A 9,651-nucleotide genomic window follows, 5' to 3' on the forward strand; every position below is an offset into this window, starting at 1 on the left:
AAATGAGTGAAATCAATAAGTGTTATCAAAGTGTTAAATATAAGTGAAATAGAATAAGCCCGAGTGGGTGGGCACCAGCAACCTGCGTATTTCTACCCTAAACTTGTCATGCGTTTTGGTTTGATAGGTGACACTAAAGAATATAATTTGAGCCAACTCTAACCTCATGTCATGAAACTTATTAAAATCAATTTCGATGATTTCGGCTTGAATATTTACATTATTTTATTTCGTATTATTTACCTGTTTGATAATATAAATCAATAACTCTTATAATAGTTACACAAGTTTTTTTTTATTTGGCTGTATGAACTATATTTGCTTTGCCTGCGTAATAGAAGATCAAATAAAAACGCAGTAAATATTTACATTTTACATTAGTTACAATTTGTATTAGTGTAAATTACAAAATTTTATAAAAATTGTAAATTACAAATACATGTTCAAAGTGTTGAAACGTCCAACACAAATATTCTGATAAATGATAACTTTCTTAAGTGATAGAAAATATATTTAAACTCATTACTGAAATAAAAATACAAATAAGCCCTTTTTACATTTTTGTAAAATAAATAACAATATCCAATAAACAAGTGTAGGTATGTTGATGATCAGGTTTTCATTTCAAATTAGAAATCACGGGAATACCTACAATTACTCACAGGGGGAATTTATTTTAAGTAACTTTTTGAAATATTCAATAATAATCGAAAAGTTCAATTCTGACTGTATGTGCGACTTTATTTATCAACAACAATTTACGAAAAATTAATTTTACTTTCAGAAGTTAACGAAATGCTTGAAACATCTTTAATGGATTTGGTTTTGACGACAATTGGAGTTTTACTTTTAATGGCACTTATTAGCTGCCTTTGCTGCTTATGTATGAAATTCAGGTAAGTAAAAAATTGAAAAGTAAAATATTGAAAGTTTAAGATAAGCCTTGAATTATAGAGTACATATTTCATCCTTCTTCTGTATTATTTTCCTAATATAATTGTATATTCTGTATAATCTACCTTTCTTTCTTTTTAACAAATATAAAATAAATAAATAGTATGAATGATGATACTAAAATTGCTGCAAGTAAATGAAATAATGAATTAACAAACATAGACAGAGAAAGCTTATAAGTAATGTACATTTCATTCTACATTCAAATTACCCTTTATATAAATTATATCAAAGAACAGATGTACCTAAATTGTAGGTCGCTGACATAATGCTTTGGTAGAAGTCTTATAGAATTTTGCTTTAGCAAGATTTAACTAGTTACCATTTTAATAAATAAAGTAATAAAATTATTAGGTTAACGAGCCAAGTTTATATGCTAAGCTGTATATTCTATTTATAATAATCTAAAAGCCAAAGGCCAGATCTTCTGATTTGAAATGCAAGACAGCCAATATACAACGAAATTGAGATTTGGACCTCATTTTTTTAATAATTTTTTATTTCTCTTGTACAAAATGGCCAGTGGTCATCATCACTGTCACTCCTGGACATCGGCAATAGAGCAGAGTCAAGCTGCTGTCTTCAAATGTTTGTCCTCTGTTTTACTGCAGATGGTGACATTCTGATTTATATGGGCTCTGTCCAGCAACTATTTCATTTCAGGTGGGCCATGAAAATGCTCACCTATCTACATAGAAAAGAATCTTATATTATAAACTCATATAATATTTTCATTCTCCAGTGACCTTAAACTAAAGCTGTACATAATAAAGACGGCAAAAAAGAAAGGATTGGCAGTCGATATTGATAAACTGGAAATGAAGCCCTCACAAGGATGCGAGTCACCTCTTACCCATGAAAACTGTACAATTATGGTACCGGAAGTTGGTATAATACTCTAGATACATTTTTAATGTTTAGTGATGTAGGTTTAGGTTGATTGATTTTTTATAATGTAATGGTTTTGGCAACCTTGCCTAATATAAACCAATCTAATCATCCACTTTACATGTTCAGTGTGAAGCATAAACATTATTTGTGGGCTGAATTGATAAAATAATTAAATGGTGTAAAATTGAGTTTTTAATCTAAAAAAATTAACAATCCATGGTTTTAGATTTTTTTTGAAACAAGCATCTGGCTATAATAAAGTGTAATCATGTATTTGCTTTCAAATATGGGATGCCCTTTATACAATAGAGCAGTGATTCTCAACCACTGTTCTGCGGCACTTTTTGTGCTGCCAAATTTCAAAAGTGTGCCGCCAAATTTTGGAAATATATAATAATGTTAATATTATTAAATTATATCATTTTAAAAGAAAAATATTTTAAACATGAATATATATTTAAATCCACATAAAAAAATTATAGTATATTTTAGTTTATTTCGTATATTAAATTTTTTTAATAAACTATTTATGCAGTGTGTAAGTAAATAATTTCTTTTTTTGTGTGCCACGAAATTTTGAAATCGTTAAATATGTGCCGCAACAAAAAAAGGTTGAGAATCACTGCAATAGAGACTTGGAGTTCAGGGCCCTGGTAAATGCTTCACATTGGGTGACCCTAAACTCAATCTTTTATTACAATAAAAAGCTGGCTATTTTTTATTTAACCATACATATTGTTGATCTTGTCAGATTGTAGAATTCAAATTAAGTAGGAATAACCATATAAATTAAAGTTATAATTTAATATCTGTGATAAACATAAAAATTCGTGTTCCTGTCAAGCATCATTTGAAAATTGTGTAATGAGCAATATTTAAAAGATTTTTTTTATGTAATATATAATATAGATATAGTTTACCTAATTATATATTACTTTTTATGTAACTGGTAGGTAGGTATGATACCATACATATAATGTTACTTATAAACATTAATAAAATTTGAACACGTTTATTATATTTACGCTTTGGTACTTAAATTAGCATTTAACAGTGAATTGATTGATAGTTGTAATATTTAAACTATGCATGTAATATTTGTAATATTAGAAGCACTGCAAATACTATTTTACCACAAATTTTTAGAATAATTATAATTATAAATGTAGCCTACAAGGGGAACAGCTAAGAATATTTATATAATATTAAGCTACAGAACAGCTACGAATATTTATATAATATTATTAACTTCTCCCCATGACTTTGGCCGCATAAACTTTCCCAATATGAAATTTTATCCAAATCCATTCAATGGATTATGCTTGATTTCACATTTATAATATTAGTACATTTAGACTTAAACTAGTTGCCTTACACAGTGGTCTTAGCTTCTAAAAAAAAACATAGATTTTTTAATCGATTTAAATTGTAGAATAGAAGAGTTAAAAGTTTTATGGTACAAGGGAAATGCGTTGTCACATTACATATCTGCAGGTCATTGATATTTCTTATTGTTAAGTAGATCGAATGATCTTGATTATTTGAGAGAGTTTGAATCCAGAGGTTTTGAGTTGATATGATATGAATGGTCTGGCCAATGATTGACCAGAAAGGTGTCGTGGCTTAAAAGATAAGATGCACGGCGTTCCTGTACCGAGAAATGCGAATATGCCAGTGTTGGAATCCCACTGACAGGTACAAATTTTTCTAATGACGTACATAACTCATGATCACAAATGACTTCTATGATGAAGTAATAAGAACCTGTATTAAAAGTGAAGCCATAAAAAAAGTAATAGAATTAGCGTAATTACTGTATAATTAAGACATAGAAATCAAGTTTGAAGGTAGCATTCACTTAGTGATGTCTATAGCGTATTATGGTGACCAGTTAATATCAGGTGGGCTGGGTTCAGTTTAGGTGATCTTTGTTATTTTTTGGTACATTTTAGCCTATTGTAATTTTTTCAAATGGCATGTATTTGTGACTTAGCTTGTTCTTCCCCTGGGCCCTTTATTTGTTAAATAGTTTATAAATATTGAAGCTTAAAGGTGAGCAAAAGAACCTGATAAAGGCCCTAAAAAGCTATAAAAAAAAAGGAGGTTTATCCCTATTTGAGTTAATATAAATTGCTGTATAATAGCCGGCAAACTTCTTGAGCATTTGTCGACGTAGTGGGGGTAAGTTCGCGCATGGTACACTCACGTGCAAAAACATTATTTACTCTGCGTCATAATGCTATTAAATTATTAAAATCAACATATTATGTATTTATTTATATATTTATTAGAACATCAACAAAACATATAGGTTAATAATTGTAATAATTTAATCTTGGGGTAAAATAGATATTCCTTCTATTAAGTCAAAACTAGAGCTGTTGCCAGGTCTTCGTTCAGTTGAAGCGAAGCTGGTACTTGTAATTTTTTTTTCGTTATCATAATCTTGACCATCATCATCATCACTGTTTTCATCACCCGAGTCGCTATCATCGTGATGAGTCGACATAGGGCTCATCGGTGTAGTTTACAACTCGGTCGGTTCGGTCTTCTTTTTTGTCTATAATTAATTATTTTTTGAAGATATTCGATTCGTAGTAATCGAATGTAACTTTTTTCAATTACCAGCTTCCGATTACTTTCTGGTTTTTTTTCCATCTGAAGCCTAGCTCTTTCATAATTCGTCGTAAGCTTCATTCCGAGCCATTAAAATTTATATCTTCTTTAAATTTTTCGAAGCCTTTCTACGATACGGAGTTTCGCTGCTTGTTATGTAGTTATTATGATTACATCTTTTTATTACAGATTGAACGAAACTATCCATTCCGGTAACTTTCTTCTTCCCTGATCTTTTCTTACCCGGAGTCCGAGACACGGCGAGCAAGCCAGAGCCTTTAGCTTCGTTAATAATGCACCTAACACTGATGTTTTTCTTGCTTCCGAAGTCTGTTTTGCTTTTTCCATATCATTCTTCTCCTGTTTTATAATGAAGCAATATACGTCGTACACAATTTTTCTACCCTTTCTTTTGATTACTACACCAGTTTGTCGCGGCATAGTGTATTTTTTATAAAAAATCAACAAACACTCAACATATAGAAATGGCAACAAAGTCAACAAGCAATTATAACAAATAACTTAACAATTAATAACGATAGACTTTTTACTGTACGCAAGCGTACTTTTGGGAGCAAGCGGAAAGAGGGCGCGGTGCGGGACGCAAGGTTTGACTGATCTACCAATAACGCGCTCGATACGATTTCCCCTGCCGTCGCGCCTCACCCTCACCACCAAAGTGATCTAAAATTCGGTTCTGCGCAGTCAAGGTCATTTGCTCAAGAAGTTTGCCGGTTACTATACCTAGCAATTTTCTGTTGGTTCCGTATGAAAGTGGAACATTGAATTCCACCTCTAGTGATGAACAAAAGCAATTGTATTCACCAATTAAATAATTATTAATTGTCGTTAAGCATATTCTATCATTAATACAATTGCATTTGTACTTCACGGCTATGCGATAGCGTAATATGATCTGGTTACATCTTGTTTTTTTGCCTTACTGCATCGATGTTCTCACCTTAATGTGTAAATACTCAAAGTTCCTATAACACGTTTAAATATATGAATCTGCTATATTTATTAAATATTTGTATTCGTAAAATTATACAATGCACTTAGATAGATCGATAGATCTGTAATTATCGTAGATTTTATTACAATATAATCTGTTAGGTATTTGTAGTATGTTTTAGTAATGTATTTACTAAAAATTCGTATGATCTCATTAGCACAGCTTTATGTCTTTCTAGTCTATGCCTAAAAATTAAGCCATCATTCGAAATATTATTTGTAAAAATAAGTTTTATAGACTATTTCTTTATTTTATATAAATTTTTGTTAAAACATGCCTAAGATGAGATGAAAACGGTGAGTTTGTTGCTTGTGAGTAGTGTACCAAGTTTTAGTTCCCACATAATCATGACTACACTTTAGAACATGTAAAATTAAACAATATGGTAATTCAATTATAATACAATGTATCGAAAACGCTGTTTTCTAAATAGTTTGTTTAGACATATTAGTGCATTAGCACTTATATCGAGGGGTGAAAGGCTTAAAGGCTTAAAGGTTTAGCGAAATATTTACAACATTACAATAGCGCCACTTAAAGTTTAAATAAATAAAAATAAAAAATAAAAAAAAACTTCTTCAGCATTTGAATGGGGTAGGTAAACTTAATTGAAGTTCAATTAAAACATCAAATTGTTGATGCTAATATAAAATAAAACGGACCTTTATTTAATTATAAAGATAAATATCGCTTGAACCAAATAGTCTTTCATCCTTCGATATAATTATTACGGAGCACTAGTGCTATTCATAATCGATAAGTTAGTTCAATTCGTTATGAATAAAATAATCTCGAGCTCTACCTCTAGTCATCTATGGGCCCCTTACTCGGACCACATGGCATAAGTGTCGTAACCAAGCAAACCTTCGCATTGTGCTTTACGGATATGGTTTAGGACCTTTTTCGTTTGAAAAAGGAAATTTCATAGCTGTTGGGAAACACCGCCGAGGGGAGTGCGTGAGTTCCAAAGCCAAACTGAGAATGAATTCTGCTCCGGTGGCGAGTGTTGTGGTAAAATGAAGTTAATGTGCTCATGTCAAACCATTCTTGAGAAAGCTGCTTATAGAAGGCACGGTATAAAGCGCAGAGAGAGCCGAGGTATCCATATAACGCGCATCGTTTGGAATCATATTGAAAAAACGGGAATATCGACAATTCGAAAGGCCCTTCTCTTTGAAGCCTAATTTATTCATATCCGATCCGGTACTAGATTCATTCGCGAAGTAGCTGCTCTTGAGTTGTTAGGTCTTTTTTTGGAGGCGTTCGGGCAGCTGTTAGCATATCCCATCCCTCCTAGCCTTTGCTCGTGAAATTAGAAAGGCCTCCGAGACACCAGTAGTCCATATATTAAATATATGTATGTGTATAATAAAAATCTTACATTTATATCCGTTATCTGGTACCTGTAACACAAGTTCTTTACGAACTTAGCACGGGACCAGCTAACGTGGCGTGATTGTTAGTAAATATTTATTATTATTATTTATTTATTATTATTATCATTCATAAAAAAATACGATTTGAAATTCGATTATCTCCTTGTTTAATTCCGTGACAAACGTGAAACGAAATGTTGATCTGTAATAGTAGCAAAAAAAAACATTGGATTATTTTAGATTAAATGGTGTGAACTTGTAAAAATATATTTCAATTCACCGCAAGAATCATCCATTTTGAATTTTGCTGTGCCTTGAAACCATGCAATGATAAAACAATATATACACAGTAGTATGTTTAGATATACATAGTGTTGATATTTAAAGTGCCACATTATTATTAAATATGTAGTGCCTGTTATACTATAAACATAGAAATATACTGTTCATTCGTAGATTATCATTATCACAATACGACATTCGTAGCGACATTCAAGAATACCTACTATTTAAAGTTAACTATTTTTTTAACGCCTTTGAAAGGTAGGTGCTGAGTTTTTCAATTATGGATTTATTTCTTATTTATGTAGCTGTTTTCAATTTGATATTTAATACCACCTTACCAAATACTACACAAAATTCTTAGATTTAAATTATTAATTTAGATAATTTGAAACCGACCATACAAATTTCTTTGTACTCTGTTCCAAAACTGCCGATTTTAACATTAAAAAAACTATAACTTCAAAAGACTTTCCACTGTTTCTTTTTAATTTATAATACTCCTGAAAAGAGTTTTATTAATAAAATAAATGTTAATAAGTGAAAAATGATCTTAGTTTCTAATAGTTTTGAACTGGATATTTGATGGATACAAACTTAGCGTTTAAATAATCCAAAAAATATTACTACCCGCGAAATCTGTTCCGAGCAATTTAAAACTTAGCTTTGAGAGTCTGTATCTGTTTAACTACTGCTCTTTATGAACAGTGTGCTTAGTGCGAGTTTTTTAACGTTCTCGATAACGTAAAAGTTAGCTTATATTTGTATGGAATGGGATCGTTTGCCTACGTTTGCCGCTAGGGGCGCTGTTCCAACTGCATACAAAATTGGGTTAACTTTTACGCTATCGAAAACGTTAAAAAACTCGCACTAAACACACTGTACAACTCCCAAATAAATTAGGACGTAAGATTGTTTTTTTTAGAATCCAAACTCACATTATTCAATAGTAATTTTTTTTAAAAATATATGTGTATATTGTTTGGATTATTATATTGTAAAACTTTTGTATATATATATGTTTGTTTAGTTGTACTGCCAAACGCACTGACTAATTGTTTACAATTATTGAAAGTAAATTGTAGTTTAATATTAAAATATGTTATCATTTTAGGCGTCTTGTGTATTTAAATGAAATTAAACTGAAGTACATCCTTGATGCAGTATTTTCACTTGTTTTATTGATTCATTTCAGAACTTTGTAAATACGAATACGGGATTATTTAAAATGTGCAACGTATTTTAGGTGTTCATCGAAACACGTTTGTTATGGTGGGCTAAAATAGCATCTTGTCTTCTGTGTGTAGCGTAAAAGGCTATCTATGGGTTCGTCGGAGCAAAGATATCAACATTTTGTAAGTACTATAACAGCATATTGTGGACCCAGAGACTGGAGCAGAAGGTCACGCGATGTTCAACCGATGTGCTTTGTAAGGAAGGCTGAACAAGCGTAAAGTACCTACTTTTATTGTCTACCAATAAAAAAAAAAATATATACATAAAATACTGAAATCGCACTTGGTCACCTCGCTCAAAACTGATTTTTTTTCTACCTAAGCTGATAGTCTTGAAAGGCTATGTCAGCGTAACCGGGCGAGTAGGCGAGCTCACGGAGCTCAAACCGGAGGTGTTGCTAACACTGGCCCTAGCAAGAGTAGTGCTTTGCAGAATCTACCACTGGATTGGAAACGCGGAAATGCGACTCACAGAAGATCCTGCGAGAAACTCAGTGGGCTGTGTCTATGGGTTAATTTACTCGTCGAGCCCTTCGTCGCAAGCGATGGGTTCGGCGGGGACGGTGACCGGTGCTTGAGGTACCTAAATGCACCGTTAATGGATCGGGAGATTCCGTAATGACGTGTTTAGGGCGACATTGACTGTTTACCATACGTCGACTGTTTATATACGTTTAAATACATGAATATTAAATAATCAGACAAAGAACAAACAAACCAGTTGGACACATGAATGTTTTCAATGCGGGGATCGGACCAACATCCCCAACCGAGAATCGACTTTTGGCTCAGCATTCAGAGGCGATAACCACTGCGACCTCAAGGCAATCAATTAAAAGTTAGGACTCGGGTTAATTAAGCTTCGCCTATTAATAATCGTAAGGAGCCACTTCTGAGCGCTTTTGGACGAAAATCAAATAATTCATTTACGTATTTAATTTTATGTATAGTTTTGAGAAATATGAACAAATAATAGGTTGGGGAAAAAGTTTCTTCGCATTTTTTAAGAAAATTCACAACATTTTTTAATAAAGTTTATTTACATTTAAATAAATTATGTAGGTATATGTACCATTTTTTTCGACAACTTTTTGCTATATTGTAGGTAGGGACATGATCCCATTGCTATAGAAATTTTGGGGCTTTTGATCAAAATACCGCGACATTTGATTTTGGCAGTCCTCTCGTGATGTTAACCTGACACTAACTAAAGAATTCTGAAGAGATCGAAGCAGGTGGAAATCTGCAAGTGCAAGGTCAGGACTATACGGCGGATGCATTA

At 32.1% G+C, this 9,651-nt stretch overlaps 1 long non-coding RNA gene across 2 annotated transcripts; it reads left to right on the forward strand.

Moving 5' to 3' along the window:
• Positions 1-327: 327 nt before the first annotated feature.
• On the forward strand, positions 328-8,300 carry LOC134200109 (uncharacterized). 2 transcript variants are annotated; one of them, XR_009974869.1, is made up of 3 exons: positions 328-357; positions 785-896; positions 1,697-8,300. It is a non-coding gene; the product is annotated as an uncharacterized LOC134200109 (long non-coding RNA). The 2 variants fall into 2 exon arrangements; XR_009974868.1 differs by having other exon boundaries at positions 336-599.
• Positions 8,301-9,651: the final 1,351 nt, after the last annotated feature.

The sequence above is a fragment of the Bombyx mori genome, chromosome 14 (assembly GCF_030269925.1).
Source record: "Bombyx mori chromosome 14, ASM3026992v2".
Classification (NCBI taxonomy): Eukaryota; Metazoa; Arthropoda; class Insecta; order Lepidoptera; family Bombycidae; genus Bombyx; species Bombyx mori.